The sequence below is a fragment of the Dama dama genome, chromosome 6, assembly GCF_033118175.1.
Source record: "Dama dama isolate Ldn47 chromosome 6, ASM3311817v1, whole genome shotgun sequence".
Lineage (NCBI taxonomy): Eukaryota > Metazoa > Chordata > Mammalia > Artiodactyla > Cervidae > Dama > Dama dama.
Genome location: NC_083686.1, coordinates 32,248,389 through 32,260,344, shown reverse-complemented (window position 1 = coordinate 32,260,344; position 11,956 = coordinate 32,248,389). Strand labels below are relative to the sequence as shown.

General features: G+C 42.1%; 1 long non-coding RNA gene across 2 annotated transcripts; it reads left to right on the top strand.

The window, feature by feature from the left end:
- Nucleotides 1–7,060: 7,060 nt before the first annotated feature.
- Nucleotides 7,061–11,630, top strand: LOC133058546 (uncharacterized). 2 transcript variants are annotated; one of them, XR_009693347.1, is made up of 4 exons: nt 7,061–7,280; nt 7,577–7,653; nt 8,570–8,774; nt 11,490–11,630. It is a non-coding gene; the product is annotated as an uncharacterized LOC133058546 (long non-coding RNA). The 2 variants fall into 2 exon arrangements; XR_009693346.1 differs by lacking the exon at nt 11,490–11,630 and having other exon boundaries at nt 8,570–11,056.
- The last annotated feature ends 326 nt before the right edge of the window (nt 11,631–11,956 follow it).

Genomic DNA, 11,956 nt, shown 5'->3' with positions numbered 1-11,956 from the left:
CTACAAACAAAAGAGCCCACACCGTGGCCCAAATCGTCCTCACAGAAATTATCCCCAGGTTTGGCCTGCCTTCATCCCTACAGTCTGATAATGGCCCAGAATTTACATCCAAGGTCACCCAACAACTTGTCCAATTCTTACAGATACCCTGGAAATTTCACATTCCATACCGTCCCCAGTCCTCAGCAAAGGTAGAAAGGATAAATAGAATAATCAAAGAAACCCTTACCAAACTAACCCTTGAGGTACATCTGGACTGGACTAAACTTTTGCCAATTGTTCTCCTCAGAATACGGGCCTTGCCCAGGAAGCCCCTGGGGCTGAGCCCCTTTGAGGTGATGTGTGGAAGGCCCATGCTCCCTCCTGGACTCCCCTCTGAACCTCCTCCCACACCAAGCTTCCTACACTCCCCTCTGCTGGCGCAACTCCGCAATGCCCTCTGGAGATACATCAACCACAATCTGCCTGCCCCTGACCCCCAAGCCTCCCTGCCCCCTTTACAAATTGGGGACATGGTCTATCTGTCTGATAATCCCCAGGGTGACCTAACCCCAAAGTGGCAGGGACCATTCAAAGTCATCCTCCTTTCCCCAACTGCAGCTAAACTCGAGAAGGTCACTTCCTGGGTACACCTCTCTCGCCTAAAACGGGTCACCTCCAATGCGCTGCCCTCCTTAAATGACACCTATCAGGTCTCCCTCACAGGACCCACCTCCTTAAAATTCACCCGGCGACAACCCCTGTCAACCATCCGAGAGGACACTGAATGACCTGGACTCTCTTCAACCTACAATTGTTCCTGACCTCTGGACCAGCGCCCCAACAGGAACCTCCTTCAAAGACCTGACTACACTGGTGTCTCAACTGTGGCCCCAGGGAACCTTCTACAACCTGACTCCAGACGAAATTGATTTCTTTACTCTCATTCTCTACATCATTCTACATCCTAATGAGCACTGTTCCTCCTCAGATTCAAACAACCACCAACTTGGGGCCTTCTGCCCCTCGCCCTGACTGACCGCTCCCTGTCTCTCTAACCATAACTGCACTCCTAATCTTAATCCTTGCTATAGGCCTAGTAACCGTCTCCCCTCAGGACTGGCCACCTATCCTTCGTCTTTCCTTGGGTATCGCCTACGTTGCTGGCTGTGTTCTGCTCCTAGGGCGCTATTTCCCCTGCACTGCCTAACTAACAGCCCATGGCCCCTCTGTTCCTCATCCTTGCTGCGCTCCCCAGCCTTCTGGCCACTCCCTGCCCCTGCTCAGACATTTATTCCTATGTACATTCCTCATGTTATAATACAGCTCCAAAACCATGCACCATGAACCTCGGGGGTGGGAAGTCCAAATCCCTACTCACTGTCAAAGTACAAAAGAGAGGGAGTTTCGTGAGTGCCTGCCATAAGCCAAATGGAAGAAACATATGTTTCTATCCCATTACCCACTGGGGGTACTCAGATGGGGGTGGAGTACTAGATCAAAATCGGGAAAAGAAACAAGAACAAGTCATAAAGAATATAATTTCCTGGTTACAGGCGACCCCTGAGCCTTATAAACGCCTAGACCTCCTTTCCCAATTACGGCCTCTCCTAAAACCTCCCTCTGGCAACCAACACCTTACCCGTCTTCTCAACTCTTCCTTCCAATTCTTTCAGTACACACAACACACATCCCAGTGTTGAATATGCATGTCTATGTGGTGAGGACTGTCTCCCTCACCACACATAGCAATTCCCTTACCCTCAACCTGGCTGTCACAGGGCAACTATATCTCCCATTCCCAACAGAAAACTACACAACTCATTGGGCCAGTCTCTGACAATGTCCTATCTCAGCCTCTTCAAACCTAACCTATATTAATTACTCTAGTCCCAACTACACTGGTCTTACAAACTCTGCTCCCTCCTTCTGTTCCACTTGGGTTCTCTGGAACAGCACAAATAATTGCACCAATCCAGGAATCTTCATTCTCTGTGGGACATATGCATATTCATGCCTCCCCTTAGACCCCCCCTGGACCCTGCATCTTGGTCTTCCTGACCCCAGACCTAACATTCCTCGAAGAGGAAGAGGTAGAACAAATAGTCTACCCCCAAGGGAAGCTTTCTCACAGAAAAAGACGAGCTGTCATAGCCCCCCTCCTGATTGGGACTGGTATAGCAGCAGCCCTAGGCACCGGGATTGTAGGCATCTCGACCTCTGCCCATTTCTACTACAAGCTGTCCCAAGAACTTAATGAGGACATGGAACAGGTAGTGGAGTCCTTCGTTTCAATCCAAAGACAAATTAACTCATTAGCTTCTGTGGCCCTACAAAATAGGCGAGCCCTGGACCTTCTCACCGCAGAAAAGGGAGGGACCTGCCTTTTCCTAGGAGAGAACTGCTGCTATTTTGTTAATGAGACGGGCATAGTCTAGGACAGAGTAAAAAAACTTAGAGACAGAATTGAACACCGCAGAAAAGAGTTACAAAACCTTTACACTCCCCAAAACCTGTTCCAACAGATCCTCTCTTGGTTGCTCCCTTTCCTGGGACCATTGGTACGTATCATTCTATTCCTCTTATTTGGACCCTGTCTCTTTAATCTCTTTCAAAGGTTTCTCCAAGAACGGATTCGGGCCATCTCTCGAGATCAGGTCAAGACCATTCTTCTTCTCGAGAGCTTCACGCCAAGTTCAGAAAAAAGAGACCCTGGGCCCTAGAACTATCCTCCATTCCAGACCCCAAACCGTCGCCCCTATCCAGCAGGAAGTAGCCAGAGAGATACGGCGCCCTTTTTCCGTTTTTTTTTTTCAATGATTTCAGGGTCTGGAATGAAGGAGTCTTTTGGGCCTAGGAAAGAGAATATCAGTCTCAAAGGCCCCTTGCTGAATCATCTAACTTCGGAGAAAACAAAACAGAACTTTAGTTCCACCCTGATGCTCCAGGCCGGTCTCATCTATCTGGGACTTATCAACCCCTGTCCAGAAACCTTCCACTCCCTACACCCGCCCAGGAGATTTATCTCCCCCTGCCCAACTACAAATGTCATCTCAACAAAAGAATACTCAAAATATCCCGCCTGATTAACGTTTCCCTTATCGCTTCCACAAACCTCCCTACCTATAAGTATGAAGCCTCCCTGATCCCTCTCAGCGCTCAGCCTGGTCGTCAGGCCGACTGTCGCCCCTCCTTGCCTGAAAAAAGGTAACCTACTCCTGTTGAGGTCGTCTTTCCTTTTCTGCCTCGCCGGAACTATACCCTACATTAGTGTACCTGTGTATTCCCCCTCTTTAATTTTTTTTATTTGTAACTTTAGTGTGTGATGTGTTTGTCTGACTATGTCTTGTGTCTGTGGATTATAAGGAATATCTGTAATATGTTTAACAGAAAAATATTGTAAAAATTGTTTAAAGTGTCTAGAAATATAGGCAGGGCCATTGTCTTTTAATAGAACTAGGAGTTTACGATGGAGGTGTCTATATTTTTTAATACAAAAACAACATATAGAATCAGAGACTATATTAATGGGGTAAGGATGTAGGCAAATAACTTGAATAAGAGCATATAATTTATTTTCTTGAGCAGAATGAAATTTAGTATAAAATACTTTATATTTTTTAAGAGACCAGAATGAAGTTTTGGCGTTTTTAGTCCCATCTATAGAAAAGAAATATGAGAAATAATAAGTTCAGTGCTTTTGAAGAAATTCCACAGCTTACCAGAAGGATAATGAAATGAAAAATTTCCAAAATATTTTAGAAAAGCTAATTGGAAATCGGTAGAAGTTTGTAACGTGTTCTCAAATCGAGATTTATATGTAATAAAGTTTTATTAAAGTATAAAGGAGATAGAGAAAGCTTCTGACATAGGCATCAGAAGGGGGCAGAAAGAGTGCCCCCCGGCTAGTCTTTAGCCGGGTGTCATATAACTAGCAGCCTGCTAATCAGAGAAAGGAAATGTCTCAAAACTCAGAGAATAGCACCAGGCCCCTCACCCACAACATGCATTTTGAGATAACTTTGACACCAGGTGAGTTGTCCCGGGCCACAAAATGATTGACATGAATCTTGAAGAAAGGCAGATTACCATACAAATAGGTTTGTTTACATAGATTGGGGAACAATATCTCAGTATAACATACTGGTTTGTCAAGTAGGTTCTGAGCCATTAGGCGGAACCAACCTGAAGACAAGATTCTGGGGTAAATGTATAGCACATTAACATAGCTTAAGACAAACATTTCCATAAGAAAAATGCATTGGTTAACTCAGGTTTAGAGAATAGTTAACTTTAAGTGAAACCAGGTGTCATTATGGCAACACAGTATTTTAAGAGAAACCTCCTTTTAAATTTGTATAGAGAAGGAAAAAAAGAAATATCACTAGTTTGCTTCCTCCTGCTGCTTAAGAGAGATAAAAATGTCTGACACTTGCAGCCTATTTTCTCCTCTAGGAGACCCCTGGCCTTCCTGCCTATTAAGTCAAACTAGATCGGCCAAGTAAAAGACCGAAGGTTTGTGGTGGCAGGGGCCCAAAAAGTCCGGTAGGTATTCTAGAGGGAACTGCTTGAGGGTAAACGAGAAAGTCATTTAGGGCTGGTATATCGAAGGCAGCACAGCCAGATGTTGAGGGCTTGAGGGAAAAGATGGAATTTGCCTTTGGTTTTTGTTGAAGGGGACCTGGGGGGGGGGGGGGGGTGGGGGTGGGGGTGGGGGTGGGGCAGTGGGTCGGGTTCCTGCTTGGAGTTTCCTGGAATAGGTTTCCCTTCAGTATCAAATTTAGATTTACACTCTTTGGCCCAATGCATTTCTCTACAGCAGCGAGGGCAGATTTTTGGAGGTTTTTTCCTTTTTTTTTTAAGCTTTCTCGGGGCAGTCTCTTTTTAAATGGTTCTTATCTCAAAATGTAAAGCATCCTTCATATCCCTTTCTTAAGGCATTTCTCTTTCTTGTTTTAGCTAGCATTTGCATCTTTTGAGTTTCTGATCTTGTATTCCGACAAGCCTTCAAATAATAAAAAACAGTCCCTGTCTCACGAGTTGGGGCTATAGCCCTTTGACATTCCTGATTTGCATTTTCATAAGCAAGTAATTTTTCTAGTTGCCTTTTAGCTTCTCCAGTTACTGTACAGGAAATAGCAGTTTCTAATCTAGCTAAGAAATCAGCAAACGTTTCATTAGGTCCCTGCAATATTTTAATGTAGCTACCTGTAGGCTTCCCTTGAGGAGTAATTCGATCCCAAGCTTCAAGGGCCACTGTTTTTAATTGATCATGAAACAAAGGAGGGCACGTATTTGAGCTTCTATAGCATCAAATTGTCCAGTGCCAGTTAGCATCTCAAAAGTACTTTGATTTCGGGGAGTGCCAGCTCAAGCATTTCTTTTAGCATGATCTCTGGCTGTATCTTGAAACCACATTGTCCATTGAAGATACTCTCCTGGTTTAAGGAGAGCTTTTATTAAAATTCGCTAATCATAGGGAATAAAGCTTCCAATAGAAGATGCCATAGCATTTAGAATCTCTCTAGTAAAAGGCGAAAGTGGGCCATACATAGTTACAGCCTTTTTCATTTGTTGCATGTGAAAAAAGTTAATACCTTCATATTGAGGTATTATATGCCCTTAAGTGTCAGCATTTCTTAAAACTGGAAAGGCAGAATAACCATCGGCTTCAGAGACTTGTGATTGCAAAGCCAGCAATTCAGAGAGCCTCTGTCACAAAGGGGGTAGATTATTGTTATTCAGAAAGGTGTTGTCGGTTTTAATGTTAAAATGTGTCTTAAGGGGAGTTGTTGCCAAAATCATTAGCTTCTATCAAGGGAGAGACTTTGGGATTTGTGCCTAACTGGCAGGGGAGGAGCGCTTGGAGCAACCAGAGCAGGGTTAGTAGGAAAATTCTGAAATATCTTATGCTGTTCTAATTAGGCCTTTTGTAAGGTATCATCGTCTAATTCATATCCATGTAATAAGTGTTCTGCCTGTTGCCGAATATCAGGAGGGCTAGAATTACCTTGAAGTGGCAGAATCGGCAGAATCATAGCTTCAATGAGAGCCCATAGAGGCCAGAAATCTATCGGAACTACCTTCATTAGGGAACCAAGGGTTACATTCAACCACTGTCTGAAGGCAAGCCTCTATTCGCTGGCCTGAAACAGGAAATCCCTGAACTTTAAATAAGAGCTGAAGTAAAGTGGAAAAGTGAGGGGGCTTTCTAGCCGAATGACCCGGGTCTTAGTACTTACCGGCCTCAATAGGCCCTCTGGGGTCACTCCGTCTGAATCTTGCCACGTGTACCAGAGTCCCTGTTTCTGGGCGCCACTTGTTGGTCCTTTAATGGACCGGAACCTGGTGGTCTGGAGTCGATGGTAAGAAAGTAAGAGAGAGAAAGAAAGAAAGGAAAGAGAAAGAAAGAGAGACATGGGGACCAAAGGTCTGATGGAGCAAAGGTGCTTTAATCAACATGGTGTGGGCATATATACTGTTTTACAAGGTAGTTATTCTCTGCAAAGATAAAGATTAAAATTCCAGACTTACAAAACACAAGGTGATCCCTATTAAAGAGAGAAGAGGGTACTTATCACCATAATGAGAAACTAACAAAGGACATGCCTGGATTCCTCAGCCCCGGGAAAAGCGTGCCTCTCCTCTTAATTCCTGAATATTCAGGAATTAATAAGGACCAAAGGATTCCTGACAGATCCAAAACAGCACACAGGAAGCTTCCTGTAAAATGCTCCCTGACAGCTGAGTAGTATTCCTTTGTGTGTGAGTGAGAACACATATATACCACATCTACTTTGTCCATTCAGCTGTTGACAGACACTTAAGTTGCTTCCATATCTTGGCTATCATAAATAACATTGTTATAAGCACTGGGATGCATACATTCTTCTGAATTAATGTTTGTTTGTTTGTTTGTTTTTTCCTGAATATATACCTAGGAGTGGAATTGCTGGGTCATATGTTAGTTCTATTTTTAGTTTTCTGAGGAAGTTCCATACTGTTTACCACAGTGGCTGCGTCAATTTCCATTCCCAACAGTGTACAGGGTTCTCCTTTCTTCACATCCTTACCAACATTCATTATTTGTCTTCTCTTTTTGATGATAACTATTCCAACAGGTGTGAGGTGATATCTCATTGTGGGTTTGATTTGCATTTCTCTGTTGATTAGTGATGATGAGCATCTTTTCATATGCCTGTTGGCCATCTGTATGTCTTTGGAGTGCTACTGGCTCTGATTAACATTTTATAACTTTAGTGAATGAAAATGGATATCTTTAATGGACTTAGTTTGAACAGGTAAGAATAACAGGTAAGAATTAAGAGTGGCTTATTCCCCTACTTCTTTTACAAGTTTAATTTCCATAAATAGTTTTGACTCATAATTTCCTTAAATAGCTTTTTCCTTATAGTGGCTATAATACTCTATCATGAATTCACTCCTTTCCACATCTGTTGGGTTATGGCTAGACTCAATTTTTATCCAATGTTTGGTCAGGCAGTACGGTGGAAGTAACTGCTCCCAGCCCCTCATGGGATTCTCAAGCAAGACTGACATGTTGTCTCATTCTTTACTCCTTGTGCTTTCCACGCAGGCCCTTCTTTTACCTATGAGACACACAGGAGGTGCAGTGGCTTGCCCATCTTAGTCTGTGAGACTGAACATGGACAGGTAAGCAGTATCACTGACTTGCTTCTACTCACTTGCTCCCCTTATGTATTGTGGTGGGTGCTATGAATGCCATCACTCCGGTCTTGCTATTTAGACTCCCCATGACTCCTGGAAGGACCGAGTGGTACAACCTGAAAGTGTGCCACTATTGATTCACTATATGGTGAACTTTGTTCAAAGGCAGATAGGAGAAGGTAGATCAACTCTTCTTCCTCTTGCTCCTTGGTCAGACTATGGAGCAACACAGTAGCTCATGTAGACTTTCTGAAGATACTACATTTACTTGATATAAAGTTCTAGCCAGACTGGTAATCTACCTAATTACACTTTCTTTCCATGCCTTCCTGTTCATTGGCACCTTTCCTTCATTATTTCTTTCCTAGAATTGCATGCCCATAAGTAAAAGTAAGGGGATTTTTTTTTTTTGCTTCAGATTCTGTTTTCAAGGAAATCGAGACTAAGATCATTGGTGATTCTAAGATCCCCTATGATTAGGTTTTCTGCCTAGAGGTCAAGTTCTAGTCACCTTATTTAAAGAAAACAATCAACAATAGCTTTACATTGTAGATACAGAATCTTTGTGTTCTTGCCTAAAACTAATTGATTGAGATAGAAAAGAGAAATGGAAAAATCGTATCTGTTGGGCTCCAAGTATGTAGAGGAGGCTGTCCTACTAGGAAAACCATGATAAATTCATAGGTTAACAGATGATTTGGTGGGGGAAAGAGTTATTCATACAACTATTCAAGTCATTAACACTGTAAAAATTCTTATTCTTGATTTGCAAGAGGTGGAGTTTAGGCTTTTTTGGGGTTGTACATATCAGAAATAACTCTGAGGGAGTAATAGGTGAGTGTATAGATAAACAGATTATTCCGTGTGTAGTTGTTTATTTGCTTATCATTTTGATTTACAGGGCTTCTCCAGTGCATCATCAGTTAAGAATTCACCTGCAATGCAGGAGATTCAGGAGACACAGATTTGATCCCTGGCTTGGGAAGAGCCCTTGAAGGAGGAAATGGCAACCAACTCCAGTATTCTTGCCTAGAGAATCCCATGGACAGGAGTCTGATGGGCTACACTGCATGGGGTCACAGAGTTGGACATGGCTGAGTGACTGAGTACAGTGCAACATGTTGTGATTTATATTAATGCATTCTATTCACTCATGGCCAAACAGCCAGAGTAAATTTGCTACTGTAATGTGTTTAAATAATAACAACCAGACTGTAGAGAAGAACACAGGATAACCACCATTTTCACACTCCTCTCACAGGAAGACAATGATGTGAAGACAACATCCTGGTCAAATTCTTGGGAGAGGAAGCTCAAAAACATAAAATGATAGAGTTACCAACTTTTGCCCTATAATTAGTGGTAATCTAATTGATATGTCAGAATAAAGGTCAGGGAAATGAATAAACATGTCTAGGTAACAATAATGTAACACTGATATTAAAAATGCAGATGTGCCCTGACATAATATTATTTACTGAGGACTTTGCATCACACCGAATTTCTTGTCAAATGTTTAGTTTTTCCTTTGATGACTTGCTTGCTTAATGTATAATCACAGATCTTGTTTCTAACACACCTTTAAGCAATATCATGACGTGATCATTTTCCTACAGTAACTGGGGTTGCAGGAGTTCAAAATGTTTTGGGAATGAATGACTAGGCATCCAAGTGACAACATATATTACCTAATTTTAAATAATATGGTAGAGATTTAATCTGTCTAAGTTTAGGGGAAGCTCTGATTAATGTCTTTATCATTTGAGCACTGAAATGAATGGTTATGTCATTTACTTATATCTCAAAAGCAATGTTCTTTCACATGATTAAGCTGCAGCCTTTTAAAACAAAGACTCATTTCCCTCTTATGTGCGTCATAATTGGGCTAGTTCTTCTGTGGTATCTCTTATATTAATAAGAAATTCTCATTTTATGCAAAGAGATGATGATGACCGTAAAGAGGAAGTGAAGAGTCTTCTGCTGCTATTTTAATTTAAATTACTAACTGAGAAGACAAAGATGACAGCCTATAACCTCATCAATTCTCTTGCCTTGTAGCATGCATTTGAATCTAGTATTTTACAGACTTGTTCATTTATTCAGCAAACATTTACTGGAGGCCTATCATGTAGAGGCACTATTATAGGTGTTGGTGTTTTGGTAGTGAATGCAATAAAACCCTTTCTTTAGCATAGCATACAGTCAAAGAGAGGAGACAGGGAGTAAGCGAATAGACACATAATATACTTCCAGATTGGTTTTTGGTGCTAAGAAACAAATTAAAGCAGAATGGAGCTGGAGAATGGAGAGGTCGTGGGCACTATTTCGTGGTAGAATGAGGAAAAAAATCTTTGAGGATATGAGATTTAAGTTGAGACCTGAAGAATGGCATTCTTTGAGAAATGTTAAAACAGCTTTAATTCAACAGCTCCTTTAAATAAATTTACATTTTATAAATTTCAATAGCATCTATACATATTTGGAAGTGGGGAGTAATATATATTCACAAGGTATTGTTTGGAGCACTAATAGATTTGAGGATTCTTATGATAACTGCACCCCCAGTCCTTCCTTTAGGGCTCCAAAGCGAGAAGCATGCCTCTAGATTAACCCCTTGTGCCAGGTCCCATCCTCATACTCCATAATGTGCATTTCTTTTCTAAAGTGCTCAAATGTGCCATCTTCATTATTTGTTCAAGTTCATTATTCTCCTTACTCAAAATGCCAGCGTTTCCCCACAGTTTCTTCCTGTCTAAATCCTTTCCATCAAGGCCTAAACTACCCTAAAGTTTCTCTAGCAATAGGTCGTATCGCTAGAAAAAAAATATGTACTTTTCCGAACTTGGTCCTGCCTCGCTTTGTCCACTAGTATTTCACATATTTAATTTATACTCTCCAGGTTTGTAGGCAACAAACATAATTTGTATTTCTTGACCAGATTCAATAACTATGTTGATGGTTCTGAGCATACGTAAATTCAGAAAATACTTGGCGGTTCACCTGCAGTGAGGCCAGCAGACCCCTCCTGTACACAGGCGTGGGGTTGGACCCCACCATTGGCTGCTCCCTGGCCGGCCAGGCCAACCAGCACAGCTGGGCATTGTCTGATGCCAGGGAGAAATAGCTGAAGGAATGTTGCACTTTCTACATTCTTTTGGGCAGGTGCAACAGAGGAGAGCGAAGCCCCTGCCTCAGGAGATTTGCAGTAATCGTCACTGTCGCTACAGTCACATCTGCAAATCCCTCAAGGCGACCTGGAGGCAAATCCCTGGAGCGACCTCTTCAAAGGTTGCTGTCCACTGGGCATGAAGCTCAAGAGTAAACCCATACCTCTGTGCCCTGACTTCTCTCTCAGGGGCCCCTGGGGTGCCCAGAAATAAGAAATGGAGTTTGGATGTTATAAAACAGGCAGCTATTATAATAAATGCCATCTTGCATCTGAGTTTGCTGTGTATTTACACTTTCTCCTCACTAGATATGTTTTTTTTTTTTTTTTTAAAGCAGAATCCATTACATAATAGATATATTTTTAATTATCCTGAAACTTTATACTGTCCTCTGCAGGAGTAGATTTTAAAAATAGAACTTAGTCTGTGCTTCTTCCCAGAACCATTTTTACCCTTCCCTAGTTGTGAAGACACCCACATTAAAAGCTGTTTGCCCTCTGAGCTGTTAGCGATCTCCATACACTTGATGCTTGGCACAGGTTGATAAGAATATGCACAAATCATCTCAGTTTGTATTCCTTGTATTCCTTATTTATATTCCTGAAATAAGGATTGAAAAGAATTTTTTCCTTTGTCTATTCTCTTATCTCCTAGTGGGACTATACTTTGCCCATGCATAAGAATTGCCAAGTGATAACTACGCAAGTCTGACTTTCATGAAAAATTGTGAAGCATGATGCTTGGATTGCACTGCCCTCTGCTGGGAGAAATGATAGAACATAGGTGTTCTCTCCTGCTTGCAAAAAACAAAAAGCCAAGATTTCAGAGGTAAAAATTAAATGTTTAGTATCTTATAAGCAAATATATGTGTCACACACACACACACACACACACACACACACACACACACACACACATAGAGAGAAGGAAATGGCAACCCACTCCAGTACTCTTGCCTGGAAAATCCCATGGACGGAGGAGCCTGGTGGGCTGTAGTCCAAGGGGTCGCGAAGAGTCAGACAAGACTGAGCAACCACTTTCACTTTTCACTTTCATGCATTGGAGAAGGAAATGGCAACCCACTCCAGTGTTCTTGCCTGGAGACTCCCAGGGACGGGGGA